Source organism: Pan paniscus, chromosome 4, assembly GCF_029289425.2.
Source record: "Pan paniscus chromosome 4, NHGRI_mPanPan1-v2.0_pri, whole genome shotgun sequence".
NCBI classification, from domain to species: Eukaryota; Metazoa; Chordata; class Mammalia; order Primates; family Hominidae; genus Pan; species Pan paniscus.
Window position 1 is genome coordinate 140,147,190 of NC_073253.2, and position 23,316 is coordinate 140,170,505.

Consider the following 23,316-nt stretch of genomic DNA (forward strand, 5'->3'; position numbering starts at 1 on the left):
ACCACCAAGAGCTGCAGCCACTCTGTGTCTCCAAGTAAACTTGAAAGGCAGTCTCCGCCATAATAGCTGCGACTCGTAGGCGAGTCCTAGGACTGAACTAGGTCCAGAGGCGGTGGACTTGGGGGCACACAACCTACTGAGACATCATCTGTGGCAGCCAAGGGAGTACTGGCATCACCATTCCCCTAACCCGAAGATGCATAACTTGTGGATCCAAAAGAGACTCTTCTGCTTGAGGAAAAAAGAGAGAAGAGTGGGAAGGACTTTTCTTGCACCTTGAATACCAGCTGAGCCACAGCAGGATAGGGCACTGGTCAGAGCCTTGAGGCCCCCATTCCAGGCCTTAGCTCCGAGGTGACATTTCTAGACATATCCTGGGCCAGAAGAGAACTGGCTGCCTTGAAGGAAAGGACCCAGTCCTGCAGCATTCATCACCTGCTAACTGAAGAGCTGGTGGACCCTGAATAACCAGCAATGATGCCTGGGTACTACATCTAGGGCCTTGATGAGCCACTGAGACTTGCTGGCTTCAGGGGAGACTCAGCACATTACCAGCTCTGGTGGCTACAGGGCAAAACTCCTTCTGGTTGAGAAAAGCAGAGGCAAAAGTAAAGGCGACTTTGTCTTGCACCTTAGGTACCAAAACCGCCACAGGTGGGTAGAGCACCAAGTGCGCTTAAGGGATCCCTGATTCCAGGGTTGACTCTTGGATGACATTTCTGTGCCTGCCCTGGGCTAGAGGGGAGCCCACTGCTCTGAAGGGTGAGTCCCAGGCCAGGCAACATTCACCACAAACTGACATAAGAGACTTTGGGCCTTAAGGGAGCATTTGTGGAAACCTGGCAGCACTCATGGCCAGGGGTGGTGGGGGCTATGGGTTATATTCTTCTGCTTTTGAAACAGGGAGGGAAGAGTGGGAAGGACTGTGGCTTGTATCTTGAGTGTGAAATCAGCCCCAATATAATAGAACACCAGGTAGACTTCTAAGGTTTGTAACCTCTTACCCTGACTCCTGGACAGCACTACTGGACCCATCTGGGGCCTGAGGGACCTCAGTGCCCTGAGGGGAAGGACAAAGGCCTGGCTGGCTTTGCCACCTGCTGATTATAGAGCCCTAGGGCCTTGAGCAAACCTAGACAGTAGCCAGAGAGTGGTTACAGCAGGCTTTGTGTGGCACCCAGCACTATGGTGACTTCAAGTCTGACTCAGCACAATCATAGTGGTGGTGGCCACAGGGGTGCTTGAGTCACTGCACCCCAAGCTTCAGGTGACTCAGAACGGAGAGTTAGGCTTTGTATGTTTGGGAGAAAGTAAGAGAAGAGAGCAAGAGTCTCTTCCTGGTAATCCAGAAAATTCTCTTGGATCTTGTTTAAGACCATCAAGGTGGTGCTTCTGAGACTCTGCAAGAACCACAGCGTTACTGGGTCTGGGGTGCCCAGTAAAGAAGATACAGCTTAGATCACAACACCCAAGTTCTTTCAAATAGCTAAAAAGCCTTTTCAAGAAGGGTGGCTACAAATAAGCCCAGCCAGTGAAGACCTACAATAAATACCTAACTCTTCAGTACCCAGTCACTGAAGGACATCTTCTACACCATCCAGGAAAACATAACCTCACCAAATAAAATAAATAAGGTACCAGGGACCAATCCTGGAGAAACAGAGAATGTGGCCTTTCAGACAGATAGATCAAAATATCTGTGTTGAGGAAACAGAAAGAAATTCAAGATAACAGAGAAGGAATTTAGAATTCTATCAGATAAATTCAACAGAGATTGAAATAATTTAAAATAATCAAGCAGAAATTCTGGAGCTGAAAAATGCACTTGGCATACTGAAGAATGCATCAGTCTTTCAATTGCAGAATGGATCAAGCAGAAAAAAAGACATAGCTCAAAAACAGGCTATTTGAAAATACACAGTCAGAGGAGACAAAAGTAAAAACTAATGTACTTTACAAGAGTGAAAAGAATAAAAAACAATGAAGCATGCCTACGGGATCTAGAAAATACCTTCAAAAGGGCAAATCTGAGAGATATTGGCCTTAGAGAGGACATAGAGAAAGAGATAGAGGTAGAAAGTTCATTCAAAGAGATAATAACAGAGAACTTCCCAAACCTAGAGAAAGATATCAATATCCAAGTACAAGAAGGTTATTGAATACCAAGCATACTCAACCCCAAAAAAAGACTACATCAAGGCATTTAAAAATCAAATTCCCAAAAGTCAAGGATAAAGAAAGGATCCTAAAAGCAGCAAGAGAAAACAAACAAATAGCATACAATGAAGCTCAAATAGATCTGGCAGCAGACTTTTCAGTGAAAATTTTACAGGCCAGGAGAGATTGGCATGACATATTTAAAGCACTGAAGGAAAATAACTTTTATCCTAGAATAGTATATCTGGCAAAAATATTCTTCAAATATGAAGAAGAAACAAAGACTTTCCCAGACAAAAGCAAAGGGATTTCATCAATACCAGACCCATCCTATAAGAAATGCTAAAGTGAATACTTCAATCAGAAAGAAAAGAACATTACGGAACAGAACAGAGCCCTCAGAAATAATACCACACATCTACAACCATCTGATCTTTGACAAACCTGACAAAAACAAGAAATGAGGAAAGGATTCCCTATTTAATAAATGGTGCTGGGAAAACTGGCTAGCCATATGTAGAAAGCTGAAACTGGATCCCTTCCTTACACCTTATACAAAAATTAATTCAAGATGGATTAAAGACTTAAATGTTAGACCTAAAACCATAAAAACCCTAGAAGAAAACCTAGGCAATACCATTCAGGACATAGGCATGGGCAAGGACTTCATGTCTAAAACACCAAAAGCAATGGCAACAAAAGCCAAAATTGACAAATGGGATCTAATTAAACTAAAGAGCTTCTGCACAGCAAAAGAAACTACCGTCAGAGTGAACAGGCAACCTACAGAATGGGAGAACATTTTTGCAATCTACTCATCTGACAAAGGGCTAATATCCAGAATTTACAAAGAACTCCAACAAATTTACAAGAAAAAAGCAACCCCATCAACAAGTGGGCGAAGGATATGAACAGACACTGTGTGTTCATATGTCAGTGTGGCAATTCCTCAGGGATCTAGAACTAGAAATACCATTTGGCCCAGCCATCCCATTACTGGGTATATATGCAAAGGATTATAAATCATGCTGCTATAAAGACACATGCACACGTATATTTATTGTGGCATTATTCACAATAGCAAAGACTTGGAACCAAGCCGAATGTCCACCAATGATAGACTGGATTAAGAAAATGTGGCACATATACACCACGGAATACTATGCAGCCATGAAAACTGATGAGTTCATGTCCTTTAGGGACATGGATGAAGCTGGAAACCATCATTCTCAGCAAACTATCACAAGGACAAAAACCCAAACACTGCATGTTCTCACTCATAGGTGGGAATTGAACAATGAGAACACATGGACACAGGAAGGGGAACATCATACACCAGGGCCTGTTGTGGGGTGGGGAGAGAGGGGAAGGATAGCATTAGGAGATATACCTAATGTAAATGATGAGTTAATGGGTACAGCACACCAACATGGCACATGTATACATATGTAGCAAACCTGCACGTTGTGCACATGTACCCTAGAACTCAAAGTACAATAAAAATTATATATATATAAAAGAAAAACATTAATGATCAATAAATAATCATCTGAAGGTACAAAACTTACTGGTAATAGTAAGTATGCAGAAAAACACAGAATATAATACACAGTTAATTGTGGTGTGTAAACTATTCTTATTGTAAGTGGAAAGACTAAATGATGAACCAATCAAAAATAGTAACTACAACAATTTTTCAAGATGTGCAATAAAATATAAATAGAACAATAAAAACTTAAAAAGCAGGAGGACAAAGTTAAGGCATAGAATTTTAATTTGTTTTCTTGTTGCTTATTTGTTTATGCAAATAGTGTTAAGTTGTTATCAAGTTAAAATAATAGCTTATAAGATAGATTTTGCAAGCCTCATGGTAACCTCAAACCAATGGATACACACACAAAAAATAAAACGCAAGAAAGGAAATCATATCACTAGAGAACATCATCTTCATTAGAGGAAAACAGGACTGAAAGAAAGAGAAGGTCACAAAGCAACCAGAAAACAAATAACAAAATGGAGTAAGTTCTTGCTTATCAATAATAACATTGAATGTAAATAGACTAAACTCTCCAATCCAAAGACATAGGCTGCCTGAATGGATTAAAAAAGAAAGACTCCTTGATCTGTTGCATACATGAAACACACTTCACATATAAAAACACACATAGATTGCAAATAAAGGGATGGAATATTTATGTGTGTCTTTGTAGGTGAAAAATAAAGATATTCCATGCCAATGGAAGCCAAAACAAGAGCAGGAGTTACTATACTTACTATATCAGAAAAAGTAGATTTCAAGAAAAAACCTGTAAGAAGAGACAAAAGAGTCACTCTATAATAATAAAGGAATCAATTCAGTAAGTGGATAAAACAATTATATATATGCCCAACTTGGGAGCACCCAGATATATAGAGGAAATATTAGTAGAGCTAAAGAGAGAGATAGGCCCCAATACAATAATAGCTGGAGACTTCAACACCCCATTTTTGGCATTGAACAGACGTTCTAGACAGAAAATAAACATCAGAGCTAATCTGCACTATAGACCAAAGGGATCTAACAGATATTTATAGAACATTTCATTCAAGAGCTGCAGCACGCACATTCTTTTCCTCAGCACATGGATCATTCTCAAGACAAGTAAAAATGAGATATCATCACCCCAGTTAAAATAGCTTATATCCAAAGACAGGCAATAACAAACGCTGGCGAAGGATATGGAGGAAAGGTTACTGTTGCACACTGTTAGTGGAGATGTAAATTTGTACAGCCAGTATGGGAAAGAGTTTGGAGGTTCCGCAAAACACTAAAAATAGAGCTACCATATGATTCAGCAATTCCACTGCTGGGTATATACCCCAAAGAAAGGAAATAAGTATATCGAAGAGACATCTGCACTCCTATGTTTGTTGAAGCCCTGTTTACAATAGCTAAGATTTGAAAACAACCTAAGTGTCCATTAACAGATGAAAGGAGAAAGAAAATATGGTACAAATACACAGTGGAGTACTATTCAGCCACAAAAAAGAATGAGATTCAGTCATTTGCAACAACATTGATGGAATGGGAGCTCATTATATTAAGTGAAGTAAGCCAGGCAAAGCAAGACAATCTTTGTGTCTTCTCACTTATTTGTGGGATCTAAAACTCAAACAATTGAATTCATGGACATAGAGAGTAGAAGGATGATTACCAGAGGCTAAGGAGGACACTGTGGGGCTGGGGGAAGGAGAGGATGGCTAATGGGTACCAAAAAATAGTTAGAAGGAATGAATAACAGCTACTATTCGATAGCACTACAGAGTGACTATATTCAATAATTGGATTGTTACTCAAAAGAGAAATGCTTGAGAGGATGGATTCCCCATTCCTCATGATTTGCTTATTCAACATGGCATGCCTATATCAAACACCTCATTTACCCCATAAATATATACCCTACTACGTACCCACAAAAATTAAAAAAAAATTAAAAAATTATAAAAAGAAAGTGTTGAGCCATTGTCCATGGTACTGAATGTATAATATAGCTACAGAATAGATGAGAACACTGTTGTTTACTTGACTGCTGAACTAAATTTAATAGGACTTTCTAAGTAATTAACTGGATGCCAAAAATGCAAAAGTGAACACGGCACAGTCATGGTTTTCAAAAAGTTCACAATCATGGTGAAAAAACTGCCCTTGAATGTTGTTAATACCTTTTAAAGTCAGTTAGTTCTGAACTCATTACATGCTACTCGACCTGAGTATATGGTACTTGAACAGCTCAAGTAGTAGAATAAAACTCTGTTGGTTATGGGCAAAGACAATGCTGATTAATTTTCCTTATCAACCTTTTTTTTAATGCTACAAGTAATGATGGGCCAGGAAATGTTTCAATGATGGGTAAATCTACTTTTTTTTTTTTTTCCTTTTTTGAGACAGAGTTTTGCCCTTGTTGCCCAGGCTGGAGTGCAATGGCATGATCTCGGCTCACTGCAACCTCCAGCTCCCCAGTTCAAGTGATTCTGCTGCCTCAGCCTCCTGAGTAGTTGGGATTACAGGTGCACACCACCACACCCAGCTAATTTTTGTGTTACTAGTAGAGATGGGGTTTCACCATGTTGTCCAGGTTGGTCTCAAACTCCTGACCTCATGTGATCCACCCACCTCGGTCTCCCAAAGTGCAGGGATTACAGGTGTGAGCCACCATGCCCAGCCAGGTAAATCTACTTTCTTAATTGATCAAATGCAATGTTATTAGATACATGTGCCATCTAAGTACTTTATGGGGAGGTAAGCCGTAACTTCACAATGATGTAAACTTCGCTTATTGCCTTGGAATAAGGTACTAAACATATTAGGAATATGGACTGTAATGTGATCCAAAAGTGACATTTTATAAATATAACTTTTACATTTCTTTTTTTCTGAGATGGAGTCTCACTGTGTCACCAGGCTGGAGTGCAGTGACGCAATCTTGGCTCACTGCAACCTCTGCCTCTCTGGTTCAAGTGATTCTCCTGCCTCAGCCTACCACGTAGCTGGGACTACAGGCATGTGCCACCATGCCCAGCTAAGTTTTGCATTTTTAGTAAAGACATAGTTTCACCAAGTTGGCCAGGATGGTCTCGATCTCTTGACCTCGTGATCCACCCACCTTGGCCTCCTAAAGTACTGGGATTACAGGCGTGAGCCACCACGCCTGGCCTTACAGTGCCATTTTAAATGCAGTCATCATTTATGTTACACATCACAAGGGTTATTAATAGAGCCAAAACTTGAGTAATGAAAATATAAAATTATAGAAGACAGGTAATAATGTAGAAATAATGAACACATCTGCAAGTCTAGGATACAATTTTCACATTGGAGAAGAGTTGCCAAAGTCCCTGAGTCAAAAAGTCTTGGTCTGAGCTTTGAAATATTAGTAGAGACAAATATAAAATGTATTTAAAAGGAGGTGTATTGTATGACTATATTAGAGGTTAATTTATTGAATCTTTACAAATTTATCATACAAGAGGGACAACCATCAAGTAAATATTGATGAAAGAGAAAATTAAACATGCTCCCTATTCAAGGAAATATTAATACTATTCATTGCAATACTCTCACATTGGAACCATTAGGACCAGAATTCCAAAAACCCAATGATTGTGGCCTTTATAATTGCTCATCTAAACAAAGAGACATGAATTTGAGCATCTCCACTAGAAAAGATATTGATTCTACCTTTCTATTAGTTTATGGGAAAGGAAGAAAACTGGAACAGCACATTTCCCATCTGTTCTGCCTTCTTTTTCAGGGGAGATAAAATTATTTCCCCTTTCCACTAATTCTTCAAGCAAGAATCCTCCAAAACCATTGATTGAAAGAAGGAAGAGTTTGAACCAATAGTGTTGCCTCTGAAATATATTTGGAGAAATTTTATTCCCCAGATTATTTAACAGTGCCATCCCCTACAAGGAAAACCACTAGCAACTGCGCTCGTGAAGTCTTCACTTACCAGAGCTATCAATATATTAACCATATGTTTATTATGTAGATCAGGAACCATTAAAATGCTCAATGTTAATTTTCAACTATCTAGAGAATACATTTTAAAACATACAGCATCACAAATGTGAAAAATATAACTATCTCGATTTACTTTTCTATGTTTTATATAGTAATATTTGTTCATTTTAAAGCATCTTAAACATTATTTTAATGATTAAAAATACATGTTATATTCTATAATATGTATATACCATAATTTTTAACTAATATCCTATTACTAGGCATTTAGGTTGTTTCCAGGTTTTGTTACCATAAATTATCTTATAGTGAAAGAAGGTACAGATAAGTGTACATTTTCATTTCTTCTCTCATTTTTTTCTCTTCTGATATAATAGAAATCTCAGAATAAAATGTCCAGGACTTGTATATGATAGAATTAAAATATAGGTGACTTTCTCTTTCCATGTTTAACTGCATTTATCCCTATAAACAGGAAAAATATTATTCATCCATTCATTGAAAAAAATATTCAATTCTTGTTATGTTACAGCCACTCTTGTAGGCACTTAGATAAAACCTCAAAGGAAGACAGACAAAAATTATTGTAGTTATGGAGGTCTTTTCTTTTTGAAGACTCTTGCCTCACATAGTATTCTAATTGTTAAATCATGCTATGTATTTTTGACAGGAGATTGTATGATTCCATTGCATTGTGTTGGAACGGGAAGCAGGCACTGAGGAGATCTTTTAGTGGCAGATTACCAAAACCTTGAGAAAGCTTTGCATACTCCACATTTTAAAAGTGCTCTATATCCAGAATTGTAAGTAAACATAGTACCCGTATTCTATTTGCATGATGTCAGTGGGAATGTGCCTCAAAAAGTAAGAATTTGGGCTTTGCCATTTTACACTTAGCCTGATGTTTTACATAAACAGATTTTGCCCTGGAATGGCCGTATAATATCAACTTAGATTGTGTATCTAAAGGAAAAAAAATCAGCTTATAAAAGTGAATCCTAAGTTTTAGTGCTAGATCTTAAATATAAAGTCAGTATTGTTGTATTTGGTTTTCAATTTTTTTTCATGATTTTAAACATGGAAATAATTTTAATGACTGAGTAATGTTTTGAAAATATTTTCTCTGACTTCCATTAGATGTCATTCTAACATCTAATGTTAAAATGGCTAACATAACACTTACATTATGATGGCAACATAAATAAAAATCAGAAGCTTATTGTTTCCAGAATGGCAGTGTGTTATAATAATTATAATAATGAATAAAATTATTAGGAATTTGACACCTAATTGCTAAATGGCTGGGAAGGCACAGAAATATATGCCTGACCTAAAAAATTCAAATTCACAGATGAATTGGCAATATATAATATTATATAAAAATTGATAAAAACAAAGAATAACAGTTCTAGAAAAGAAAGATATGTCACGAGGAAGTACACTATTATTGTAATAAGTGGTTTACACAGAGTACACACCAGTATTTTTTTCAGTTGCCAAGAGATAAATCATATTCAAATCACGTCGAAGGTCAAGGAAGTCCAGAGATGCGTCCACCTTCAAGTATGAATGGATCCAGCAGTTCAATCAATGCCTTCAAAAAGATATGTCTCTCCATATTTTGGCTCTACTTTCCTCCATTTTGTGTTTGTCATCAGGCAGGCCCTTTCTGCAAGGTGGCAGATGTCTACTAGCTGCTTATTATTTACAGTCCACCACATTTTGGCTAACAATTAGCAATGCCAGAAGAAAGATAACTCCAGTTTTTCAATAATCCTAGCAAAAGTCCTGGGATTTCATTTACTGGCCCATGTTTGGTGATACATTTAATTTTGGACAAATCAATATTACTCTGATTTTGCAAGTGTGGATCAAAGGTCAAACTTTATAGCTAAAGAATTAATAACCTTCCTATGAACTACAATGAGATGATAAGGGAAATGGTGGTTCCCTGTGGAGCGAGTTGCTGCTAACCCAAGAAAAAGGGAATGGATATTGAGCAGGAAAATACAAAAGTCTACTACCTCATATTTTTTTCATTTAATCCTTGCAGCCACCCTCTGAGTTAGAAATTATTTTATCCATTTAAGGATAGAGAAACTGAAGGTCAAAAACTGCAAATAACTTTCACAAAATCATAACACTAAAAGGTAGTAAATATGAGATTCACATTTTGTCTGATTTCATAACTCATGCCTTAAATGCTATATGACACTGCTCTCATTAAAGTTTTTACATCAATAACTGGTGAACAGAGGTGCAAGCAAATGTTCCTAATCTCCTATTCAGCCTTGACTTTTCCGCAAGGTTTCAGGTCAGAACACCTTTCCCTTTTGTCCTTGTTTCTGCTCATTTTATCCTGGTTTAGGGATTTACAGATTCTATTTGGAAGTGTAGTGTCCTACAGTAAAATCTGAGGCAATAGCATTGTAATATCAAGTAGCTTATCTTCTTGGTTTTGTTCTCAAAGACAGTTCTTGACTGTGACTATCCTGAGCACTGAGATTTTACTTTGTTTGACTCTGAATCTCTAGTGTCTCATACAGTGCTTGGCATTCATCAATCGGGCAATCATTCATCAATATGCCTGAGAAAAATAAAATGAAAACATTTCTGATCCCATGAAAGTAAAGGTGGTTATATGCTTCAGCCTGTACATACAACACAGATAGACTCGGTGTAAGTCTCAGATTTGCCTTCTGTTTCAATGTGTCCTTGATCAAGTAGCTAAAGCTCTTTTAGGCTTCAATTCCCTTGTCTATAAAATAAAAATAATGGTACCGACCTTTGAGGGTCATAATGAAGAATTTGGGACGTGTGCAGAGTAAAGCAGGGTTTCCTGAACATAGGAAGTGTTCAATAAATGGTGACTGTTACTCACTTAAGTTATTTCATCAGTTATGGACATGCAATAGAGCTAGAAAAAGTACTTAGATATATTTAATATGAAACTTTAGTAGAATTGATTATATACACTTCAGGTACGCATACATGAAACATACACCCAAGACCCAACGATTTATGTGTGCTAACACTGTGGTCAGGCAAATTTCCTCATGATTTAATAAATCTGTGTCTATAGCACAAAGTTATTTCATAAGGGTAAAATGCTGAATCTATTCTAGGAATAAGTCCAGTTTTTCAGTTCTCCCACCCCCCAAAAACTTTTTGACTAGAAACCTTTATATTTTAAAATCCTTTACTTTATATAGGCTACTTGTGCAATTCTCACTATTAAAACTGTTTTTGACTCACAAATCAGCTTTCGTCATTACTCCAACTTCTCTCTTCTCAAAAACATTTTGCCTATGTCTTAATATAAAAGTATTTTAAAAGTTGATGAGTGAGTTACTATGATAAATAAATTATCAAAATTTTTTTGAACTATTATGTTGATTTGGATAATTTCAATTGCAAGTGACAGAAACCCAGTTGAAAGTGGCTTGGGTAGGAGAGAGGGAAAGAAGTAGGGAGAGAAAAGGGGAAAAGGAGAAATTTACTGGCTTATGTAATTGAACATTTCAAGGGCAGATAGTTTGAGCAAGGCTAGATCAAGGCAAATAATCAATGTGTCTCTCAGTCTCAGTTTTGCTTTGTTTCATACTGGCTCATTCTCAGGTAAGTTAAGTTTTCCCTTTGACAATGTAAAATAGATAGCATCATAGGTTTGCATTCTACCAATTCGGTAACACCAGTGGAAAATGAGCTTCACTTAATTTCCGTAAGAGGTACTAGGGTTGAATGCCACTGTTCTGCTTTGATCACAGCCTTCCCTGAATCAGTCATGGGGTCTACAGCAGGCTAACACTTTGATAGGCCACATCTACATAATTTCCCTCTTCTGGGAATATGAGATAGGGTCAAGCCCAGCTGAACCACATGAGCACAGAGGGGAGAAGTGGTGGCCCCCCAAATTATAACGGGGTGCTGTTAGTTTAAGAAAACCAAATGGATGCTGCTGGATTGGCAACAATATGGGATGACTGTTTGACACATTCTTAAATTTTTTTCCCAATTTTGTATTTAAAAAATTAAAATAGTATTTCGATACAATAATGTCAAGAAGATTAAAAATCATTATCATTCCTGGTAGATAAATGTTCGTCAACTTATGATAAAGTTGTGTCTCGATAAATCCACGGTAGGTTAAAAAGATCATAAGTTGAAAGACACTTAATACATCTAACCTAGCAACCATCACAGCCTAACCAATTTTAAACATGCTCAGGACACTTACATTAGCCTATGTTAGGAAAAAAGTCATCTAACATAAGCCTATTTTATAATAAAGTGTTGAATATCTCATGTAATTTATTAAATACTGTATATTATGTCATAATTGGACAGTTTTACATGATAGGAAAGTTGAAAAATCCTAAGTCAAACCATCGTTAAGTCAGGAACCATGTGTAATCCAAAATCAGGTGCTTATACGACCTTTATTACTTGTCAACATTATAAAAATGTGTGCGTGTCCGCGTCTGTGTATGCTTACTTGTCCTTTACCCTAAAACCAAGGAGGGAGTCTAAAGCAAGAATCGTATCCTCAGAATTTAAATTTAAATACCATTGTAAAGTAATTTTAAGGGGAAAATTCAATCACATCTTTATAACATGGCAAATACACTAAGATAATAAATGCATAGCAATTGACTACAGATAATCGATCATCATTTCAGAGTCTTTTGAAAAGGACTGGTTTGGCGACATTTTCCACTGAGATTCATATGACCTTTTCCTACAATAAAGTTGATCAAACTCCCAGCAAACCATGTTGTTCTACAACAGAAGACAGGTTACAAGCCAAAGAAATTAAAGCATATTTATTTAATTTGTAACATGGAGGAGATTACAAATGGCAGGAAGGTTTTTATATCCTATTCACCTGAAAATAATAGAATTCATGATAATTTTCTTCCTTTTCACTGAGAGGCAAGAGACTTTGAAGCTATTGTAAGACCAAACTACCTGGGGAGCTCAGCCTTGGCCCCAAACTCTGCTGTGTAGCATGAACCCACTAGCAGTGGGGGTGACTTGATATCAGAACACAGATATTAATGAATAACAAAAGATAAAGTTAGATCATGACTACTCACAGAGCAGGAGTTCAGCTGATTTAACCAGGCAGAAGAGAAATGTATTTTTAGTTTCAAAGCCAATTCATATACTTCTTAACAACTGCTGTTGTGTGAAAAAATGTCTGGGAGTGAATGTGGCTTATAATACAGAGGGAAGCATGAATAATCTAACTGACCAGGATTAGACGGAAAAGAATGTAACTGTCATGATAGATGACACATAAGGAAAATCTCTAACAATTTTTCTTTTACACTGGAAAAGTGGAAAGCTTTCTCCCTTCCTCTAAATCCTTGGCCCAAATTAATACCTAAACTTAAAATTCAATCTCAAGCAAGAAATGCATGTGCTATAGTCATTGTTGTTAGGCTGTCATCATAAGTCTCTTGAAAAGTTTGAAAAAAAAGTTATGAAATTATGCAAGTTTTTCAAAATATTTAGTGCAGCTGAAAATGAGCTATTGTTCTAATAAAATGTAACAGGATCCCTGCATATGGATCAGATAAAAGAACAAGGGCTCTGAATGAAGATATCACTGGACTTAGAGCTAGAAGACTTGGATTTGAATCTAAGAGACTGGGGCTTTTGATAGCTAAGTAAATTGGGGCATGCCACCTGGTTTTCTCAATATCTGTTCCCTTCTCTAGTACAAGCGATAATCTCAATGTACCTACTGCAAGGGAGCATTGTGAAAAATAAATGAGGCAATGCATTGACAACATCTAAAAAATGTGTACTATAGAATTATAGAATGTTATTTTTACTGGGAATTGTCTTAATATTCTGTCCATGTTCAGTGCATGCAGATTGGCAAGCATCAGCTTACTTATAAGACTATCTTCTTATAGGCCTTCTAAGATAGGAGAGATCCAAAATGAATTACAATATTTAATGGGTTCACTAAATTCCTGGAAAAACTGCTTGAACATGGAGGAAGAGAACCGTCTCAAATATCTGCATGGAAGTAAGTAATAAAGAGATGAGCCAAGTAAAGAGGAAAAAATACCAAAGACTTTCACCATGAGAAATTAAAGACATCAATTTTAATCATTAAGGAAGGTATTTGTACCATATGACACCAAATAGATACTTGAAACATGCTTCTAAATGACTTTTTTAAAAAAATTCTTTCAAATGTTTAGGGTCTTCGAGAAAAATATTTCTATTTAATGTTTCTAAGTGAAAAAGCGGTAACTCATAGCCATAAAACCATGAGTTTCTTGAAACCTTGAGGAAAATGTGTGTGTATGTGTGTGTAAATAAACTGTGTTTACAGTGTAAGAAATAATATGCTTAAAAATCCTAAATAAGTATTCTAGTTTACAGGCACACAAAGATTATTCAAGACTTTTTAAGTTACAAGTAACAAAAGCTCAACTCAAATTTCTTTATGCAAAGTGGGAATCAGGGAAGGGGAACTCTGAAGGACATTATAAGGGAAATCAAAGAGATATTTCTGGCTTTAGGCAATGCAGGATATGGAGGTTCAAATGATGCCTTTAGTCTCCTCCTTGTGCTCTTCTCTATTTCCCTCAAGGTTACTTTATTCTCTAGATCTCTCTTCATGATTGCACAGACTGTATAAGCTGTCCGAAACTTCTGTTCTGACATGTCATAATTCCAAGAATTCTCCTCTTCTTGGTGGCTGCATCAATTACTTAAAAAGGAAAACTAATTGATCCTGCTTGAAGAATGTACTTTTTTTTTTTTTTTGACAAACTGTTCTTTATTGGGTGATCTGATTGCCCAGTCTGGATTAGAGTCCCATTCCAGTGTCTGGGAAGTAAGGATGGGGATTTATAGCCTTATAAGTATCACATGTAAAAGAAAGGCAGCAGCCCCAGTCAGGGTCTTACGGATAAAACTCCCATCTCTCTGGGACAGAGCACCCAGGGTAAGAGGTGGCTGTAGGTGGAGCTTTAGCAGACTTAAGCGTTCCTGCCTGCCAGCTCAGAAGAGAGCAGCGGACCTCTCAGCACAGTGCTCGAGCTCTGCTAAGGGACACACTGCTTTCTCAAGTGCGTCCCTGACCCCCGTGCCTCCTAATGGGGAGATACATCCCAACAGGGGTCGACAGACACCTCATACAGGAGAGCTCCAACTGACATCTGGTAGGTGCTCTTCTGGGACAAAGCTTCCAGGAAAAAGGAGCAGGCAGCCTCTGCTGGTGATACCCAGGCAAATAGGGTCTGGAGTGGACCCTCAGAAAACTCCAGCAGACCTGGAGAAGAGGGGCCTGACTGTTGGAAGGAAAACTAACAAACAGCAATAGCATCAACATCAACAAAAAGGACGACCACGTAAAAACTCCATCCGAAGGTCACCAACAGCAAAGGCCAAAGGTAGATAAATCCATGAAGATGAGGAAAAACCAGTGCAAAAAGTCTGAAAATTCCAAAACCAGAATGCCTCTTCTCCTCCAAAAGATCACAACTCCTAGCCCACAAGGGAACAAAACTGAACAGAGAATGAGTTTGACGAATTGGCAGAAGTAGGCTTCAGAAGGTGGGTAATAACAAACTCCTCCAAGCTAAAGGAGCATGTTCTAACCCAATGCAAAGAAGCTAAGAACCTTGTTAAAAGGTTAGAGGAATTGCTAACTAAAATAACCAGTTTAGAGAAGAACATAAATGACCTGATGGAGCTGAAAAACACAGCACGAGAACTTTGTGAAGCATACATAACTATCAATAGCTGAATCGATCAAACGGAGGAAAGGATATCAAAGATTGAAGATCAACTTAATGAAATGAGCATGAAGACAAGATTAGACGAAAAAGAATGAAAAGGAAAGAACAAAACCTCCAAGAAATATGGGACTATGTTAAAAGACAAAACCTATGTTTGATTGGTGTACCAGAAAGTGACGGGGAGAATGAAACCAAGTTGGAAAACACACTTCAGGATATTACCCAGGAGAACTTCCCCAAACTAGCAAGACAGGCCAACATTCAAATTCAGGAAATACAGAGAACACCACAGACATACTCCTTGAGAAGAGCAACCCCAAGACACATAATCATCAGATTCACCAAGGATGTAATGAAGGAAAAAATGTTAAGGGCAGCCAGAGAGAAAGGTTGGGTTACCCACAAAGAGAAGCCTATTAGACTAACAGGGGCTCTCTCTGCAGAAACTCTACAAGCCAGAAGAGAGTGGGGGCCAATATTCAATATTCTTAAATGAAAGAATTTTCAACCCAGAATTTCATACCAGCCAAACTAAACTTTATAAGTGAAGGAAAAATAAAGTCCTTTGCAGACAAGCAAATGCTGAAGGATTTTGTCACCACCAGGCCTGCCTTACAAGAGCTCCTGAAGGAAGTACTAAATATGGAAAGGAAAAACCAGTACCAGCCACTGCAAAAACAAACCAAAATGTAAAGACCGTTGACACTACGAAGAAACTGCATTAACTAATGAGCAAAATAGCAAGCTAAAATCACAATGACAGGATCAAATTCACACATAACAATATTAACTTTAAATGTAAACAGGCTCAATGCCCCAATTAATGTATGTTTATTGCAGCACTGTTCATAATAGCAAAGACTTGGAACCAACCAAATGTCCATCAATGATAGACTGGATAAAGAAAATGTGGCACATATACACCACGGGATACTATGCAGCCATGAAAGAAGGATGAGTTCATATCCTGTGCAGGGACATGGATGAAGCTGGAAACCATCATTTTCAGCAAACTAACACAAGAACAGAAAACCAAACACCACATATTCTCACTCTAAGTGGGAGTTGAACAATGAGAACACATGGACACAGGGAAAGGAATATTACACACTGGGACATGTTGGGGGGCAGGAGATTAGAGGAGAGATAGCACTAGGAGAAATACCTAATGTAGATGACAGGTTGATGGATGCAGCAAACCACCATGGCACATGTATACCTATGTAACAAACCTGCACATTCTGCACATGTATCCCAGACTTTAAGGATAAAAAAAGAAAAGGCGCAGACTGGCAAATTAGATAAAGACTGTATTGGTGTGCTGTATTCAGGATATATATCTCATGTGCAAAGACATACATAGGCTCAAAATAAATGGATGGAGGAAGATTTACCAAGCAAATGGAAAGAAAATAAAAAGGAAAAGCAGGGGTTGCAATCCCAGTCTCTGATAAAACATACATTAAACCAACCAAGATCAAAAAAGACAAAGAATAGCATTACATAATGGTAAACGGATCAATGCAACAAGAAGTGCTAAGTATCCTAAATATATATGCACCCAGTACAGGAGCATCCAGATTCATAAAGCAAGTTCTTGGAGACCCACAAAGAGAATTAGATTCCCACACAATAATAGTGAGAGAAATTTACACCCCACTGTCAATATTAGACAGATCAACAAGACTGACAATTAAAAAGGATATTCAGGACATGAACTCAACTCTGGACCAAGCGAACCTAATAGACATCTACAGAATGTTCTACCCCAAATCAACAGAATATACATTCTTCTCAGCACCACATAGCACTTATTCTAAAATAGACCACATAAGTGGAGGTAAAACACTCCTCAGCAAATGCAAAAGAATGGAAATCCTAACAAACAGTCTCTCAGACTACAGTGCAATCACATTAGAACTCAGGATTAAGAAACTCACTCAAAACCACACAACTACATGGAAACTGAACAACCTGCTCCTGAATGACTACTGAGTAAATAACAAAATTAAGGCAGAAATAAATAAGTTCTTTGAAACCAATGAGAACAAAGACACAACGTACCAGAATCTCTAAGACATAGCTAAAGCAGTGTTTAGAAGGAACTTTATAGCACTAAATGGCCAAAGGGGAAAGTGGGAAAGATCTAAAATCGACACCCTAACATCACAATTAAAAGAATGAGAGAATCAAAAGCAAACAAATTCAAAAGCTAGCGGAAGACAAAAAATAACTAAGATCAGAACAGAACTGAAGGAGGTAGAGACACGAAAAACCCTTCAAAAAATCAATGAATCCAGGAGCTGTTTTTTTGAAACATTAACAAAATACATAGACTGCTAGCCAGAGTAATAGAGAAGAAAAGAGAGAAGAATCAAATAGATACAATAAAAAATGATAAAGGGGAGATCACCACTGATCCCACAGAAATACAAACTACTATCAGAGAATACTATAAACACCTCTATGCAAATAAAATAGAAAATCTAGAAGAAATGGATAAATTCCTGGAAACATACACCCTTCCAGGACTAAACCAGGAAGAAGTTGAAGCCCTGAATAGACCAATAACAAGTTCGGAAATTGAGGCAGTAATAGCCTACCAACCAAAGAAAGCCCAGGACCAGAGGGATTCATAGCCAAATTCTACCAGAGGTACAAAGAGAAACTGGTACCATTCCTTCTGAAACTATTCCAAACAATAGAAGAAGAGGGACTCCTCCCTAACTCATTTAATGAGGCCAGCATCACCCTGATACCAAAACCTGGCAGAGCCACAAGTTTCAGGCCAATATCCCTGATGAACATCGATGCAAAAATCCTCAATAAAATACTGGCAAACCGAATCCAGCAGCACATCAAAAAGCTTACCCACCACGATCAAGTCAGATTCATCCCTGGGATGCAAGGTTGGTTCAACATATACAAATAAATAAACATAATCCATCACATAAACAGAACCAATGACAAAAACCACACGATTATCTCGGTAGATGCAGAAAAGGCTTTAAATAAAATTCAACAGCCCTTCATGCTATCAACACTCAATAAACTTGATATTGATGAAACATATCTCAAAATAAGGAGAACTATTTATGATAAACCCACAGCCAATATCACACTGAATGGGCAAAAGCTGGAAGCATTCCATTTGAAAACCCGCAGAAGACAAGGATGTCCTCTCTCACCACCTCTATTTAACATAGTTTTGGAAGTGCTGGCTAGGGCAATTAGGCAAGAGAAAGAAATAAAGCTTTCTCTTCCTTTCAAATAGGAAGAGAGGAAGTCAAATTATCTGTTTGCAGATAACATGATTGTATATTTAGAAAAACCCATTGTCTCAGCCCCAAAACTCCTTAAGCTGATAAGCAACTTTATCAAAGTCTCAGGATACAAAATCAGTGTGCAAAAATCACAAGCATTCTCCTACACCAGTAATAGATAAACAGAGAGCCAAATCATGAGCAAACTTCCATTCACGATTGCTACAAAGAAAACAGCATGTCCGGGAATACAACTTACAAGGGATGTGAAGGACCTCTTCCAGGAGAACTACAAACCACTGCTCAAGGCAATAAGAGAGTACACAAACAAATGGAAAGGCATTCCATGCTCATGGACAGAAAGAATCAATATCGTGAAAATGGCCATACTGCCCAAAGTAATTTATAGATTCAATGCTATTCCCATCAAGCTACCTTGACTTTCTTCACAGAATTAGAAAATGTTACTTTATATTTCATATGGAACCAAAAAAGAGCCTGTGTAACCAAAACAATCCTAAGCAAAAAAAAAAAAAAACAAAAAACAAAGCTGGAGGCATCACACTACCTGATTTCAAGCTATACTAGAAGGCTCCAGTAACCAAACAGCATGGTGCTGGTACCAAAACAGATATATAGACCAATGGAAGAGAACAGAGCCCTCAGAAATAACACCACACATCTACAACCATCTGATCTTTGACAAACCTGACAAAAACAAGCAATGTGGAAAGGATTTCCTATTTATTAAATGGTTCCGGGACAACTGGCTAGCCATATGCAGAAAACTGAAACTGGACCCCTTCCTTACACCTTATACAAAAATTAACTCAAGTGCATTAAGGGCTTAAACATAAGACCTAAAACCATAAAAACCCTAGAAGAAAACCTAGGCAATACCATTCAAGACGTAGGCATGGGTGAAGACTTCATGACTAAAACACCAAAAGCAATGGCAACAAAAGCCAAAATTGACCAATGGGATCTAATTAAACTAAAGAGCATCTGCACAGCAAAAGAAACTATCATCAGAGTGAACAGGCAACCTACAGAATGGGAGAAAATTTTTGCCATCTATCCATCTGAAAAAGGGAACATATCCAGAATCCACAAGGAAATTAAACAAATTTACAAACAAACAAAAAACAACTCTATTAAAAAGTGGGTAAAGGATAGGAACAGACACTTTTCAAAAGAAGATATTTATGTGGCCAATAAACATATGAAAAAAAGCTTATCATCACTGGTTATTAGAGAAATGCAAATCAAAACCACAATGTGATACCATCTCATGCCATTTAGAATGGTGATCATTAAAAAGTCAGGAAACAACAGATGCTGGAGAGGATATGGAGAAAAAGGAATGCTTTTACACTGTTGGTGGGAGGGTAAATTACTTGAACCATGTGGAAGACAGTGTGGTGATTTCTCAAGGATCTAGAACTAGAAACACCATTTGGCCCAGCAACCCCATTACTGGGTAAATACACAAAGGATTATAAATCATTCTACTATAAAAACACATGCACCATATGTTTACTGCGGCACTATTCACAATAGCAAAGACTTGGAACCAACCCAAATGCCCATCAATGATAGACTGAATAAAGAAAATGTGGCACATATACACCATGGAATACTATGCAGCCATAAAAAAGAATGATTTCATGTCCTTTCCAGGGACATGGATGAAGCTGGAAACCATCATTCTGAGAAGACTTACACAGAAATAGAAAACCAAACACCACAGGTTCTCACTCATAAGTGGGAGTTGAACAATGAGAACATATGGGCACAGGGAAGGGAACATCACACACCGGGACCTGTCATGTGGTGGACGGCAAGGGGAGGGATAGCATTAGCAGGAGAAATACCGTATGTAGATGATGGGTTGATGGGTGCAGCAAACCACCATGGCACATGCATACCTATGTAACAAACCTGCATGTTCTGCATATGTATCCCAGAAGGTAAGTATAATTTAAAAAAAAGAATCCATGATAGTAAACACACACACACACAAACACACAAATAAATAAATAAAATAGCACATGGAGGAGAGGCGATATGGTTCTGAAAAGGCCAATTTACAAAAATAATCATAACAGCACTTAATGTTCACCAGCAGTTTTTAAATGGAGCTTATAATATATTCTTATAGGCATCGATATTGAGAGAGAAATAACAGCATTTCTTCACTGATGGTATTGAAAAATTTGCATTTCTTAGGTTGACCACCTGTGAGCTGTAATATTCTGGTTGGGATGTCAGGGTATGAGGGCAGCAGCCCATGACTGATAAGATGTGGGCTTCTGCTGGAACTTTGTAACGAGTTTGAAGTTGAAACAAATGTATGGTTAGGAAGTTAAGGAAATCGAACAATTCCTTTGACCCAGAATGGGATTAATGGAGGCAACTAAAGTATCCACTCCTTTTTCATTGCATAGCAGAGCTCTGCCCTTCCCTGAATAGCAGGTCTTCACACAGCAGGAATGCACAGTGTTTACCCCATAATATACGGAGCCCATGGTGAGAGACCAGCACAGCCTGATGTAGTCTTTTAAAATAGATTTTTAAAAAACAAACAAAAATTTCCAGATCTTATCATCAACATCCTCTTGGAAGAATCAAATAAAGATAAACACTATGAAACAATGTCAAAATAAGACATACAAGGCTGAGGCAGGAGAACGGCGTGAACCCGGGAGGTGGAGCTTGCAGTGAGCTGAGATCACGCCACTGCACTCCAGCCTGGGTGACAGAGCGAGAGCCCATCTCAAAAAAAAAAAAAAAAATGACATACAAATGGCCAACAGGTATATGAAAAAAAATGTTCAACATTACTAATCATCCATGAAATGCAATTTAAAATCACAATTAGAATAACTAATATCAAAAAGACAAAACATAACAAATATTGAAATTGTGGAGAAAAGGGAACTCTGGTATACCTTGTTGGTGGGAATATAAATTAGTATACTCATTATGAAAAACATTATGGAAGCTCCTCAAAAACTTAAAAACAGACCTACCATATGATACAGCACTCCCACTTCTGGGTATATCACCAAAGGAGATGAAATCAATATGTTGAAGAAATGTCTGCACTCCCATGCTTACTATTGAGTTATTCATAATAGCCAAGACATGGAATCAATCTAAGTGTCTATTAACAGATGAGTGAATAAACAATATGAGTTATATATGCACAGTGGATTACAATGTAGCCTTAAAAATCAAGGAAATCCTGTTATTTGTGACAACATGGATGAACCTGGAGAACATTATGTTAAATGAAATAAGGCAGACACAGAAAGGCAAATAATATACGATCTCACTTATATGTGGATTCCAAAGAAATCTAACCCATAGAAGCAGAGAGGAGAATGGTAGATACAAATGGCTGTGGAAAAAGTGTGGAGATGTTTGTCAAAGGATACTAAATTTCAGTTAGACAGAAGGAATAAATTCAAGAGATGTAAGACATGATGATCATAGTCAATAAAATTTAGTGGATACTTGAAAATCACTAAAAGTAAATAGTATATGTTCTCACCACAAAATGAAATAAGTATGTGAGGTAATGAGTATGTTAATTCGCTTAATCGAGGCATTCCACAATGTATACATATTTCAAAACATTATGTTTTACATCATAAAACTATATATAGTCTTATTCATCGATTTTTAAAAGATTCATTGATATCAAAAAGCCAAAACTGATTCTAGATATCTTAATCAAAAAGTCAACTTATTAGAAGGATATGGTGCAGCTCACACAAATAAGATAATCTGAAAAAAAAAATTAAAATCCAGGTACCCCTAAGATTCCAGGTAGCAATAAGAGATAAACCACTTGATCAGGAAGTTACTGCTGGGACAAATAATCTCTCACCAATTCTCTGTTCTTGAGTCCCTGTATGCTGAGAAGCAGGCAGCTGTGTGTTTAAAAGCATCTGCACACCCATCAGACAGACATGGATTTAAATTCCACTACCAGCACTTAAATACTGGCTCTCTGGTCTTGAGCTATTCATTTCAATTATAAAGTGGGGATAATAATGACATCTATCTTATTGGGTTGTTGTGTGACACAAAGGCTTACATTAATGTCAAATCCATAGTACACACTCAAAATTATCAAGTATTATTAAGATTCTAAAGATAAAGCCCAAGGGGCCAAGCATGACACCTCGATTAATGAAACCATCAAAACTCTACTGAAGAAGGAGATATAATCTCTTGTAAGAATGTTAGAGTACATTAGCAGAAGAGTGGCTACTCAAAGCTAGAGAGGCAAGGAATGACAAATGTCCCCTAGAGTTGCCAATGCACAGAATTACAACGCCATTTGACTTTCTCACATATTTTTATCAGATGTGGGCTGCATAAGGCCAGTCATAAGCCATAAGGTCAGCCATAACCTGTATAAGGTTATGAAACTGAGTTTCATAAAGGAGATATTGAAAATTAGGTTGATTTGATGGTAAAAGTAGGTTGATATTGAAAAAGTTATCCCAGCATTCACATCTACAAAAGGTATTGATTTTCACAAATCTGTTATGATGCATGTAAGAAAATCAAATGATGCTTAGAGAAAAGCACAAGAGAGTTTTTGCTAACTTAT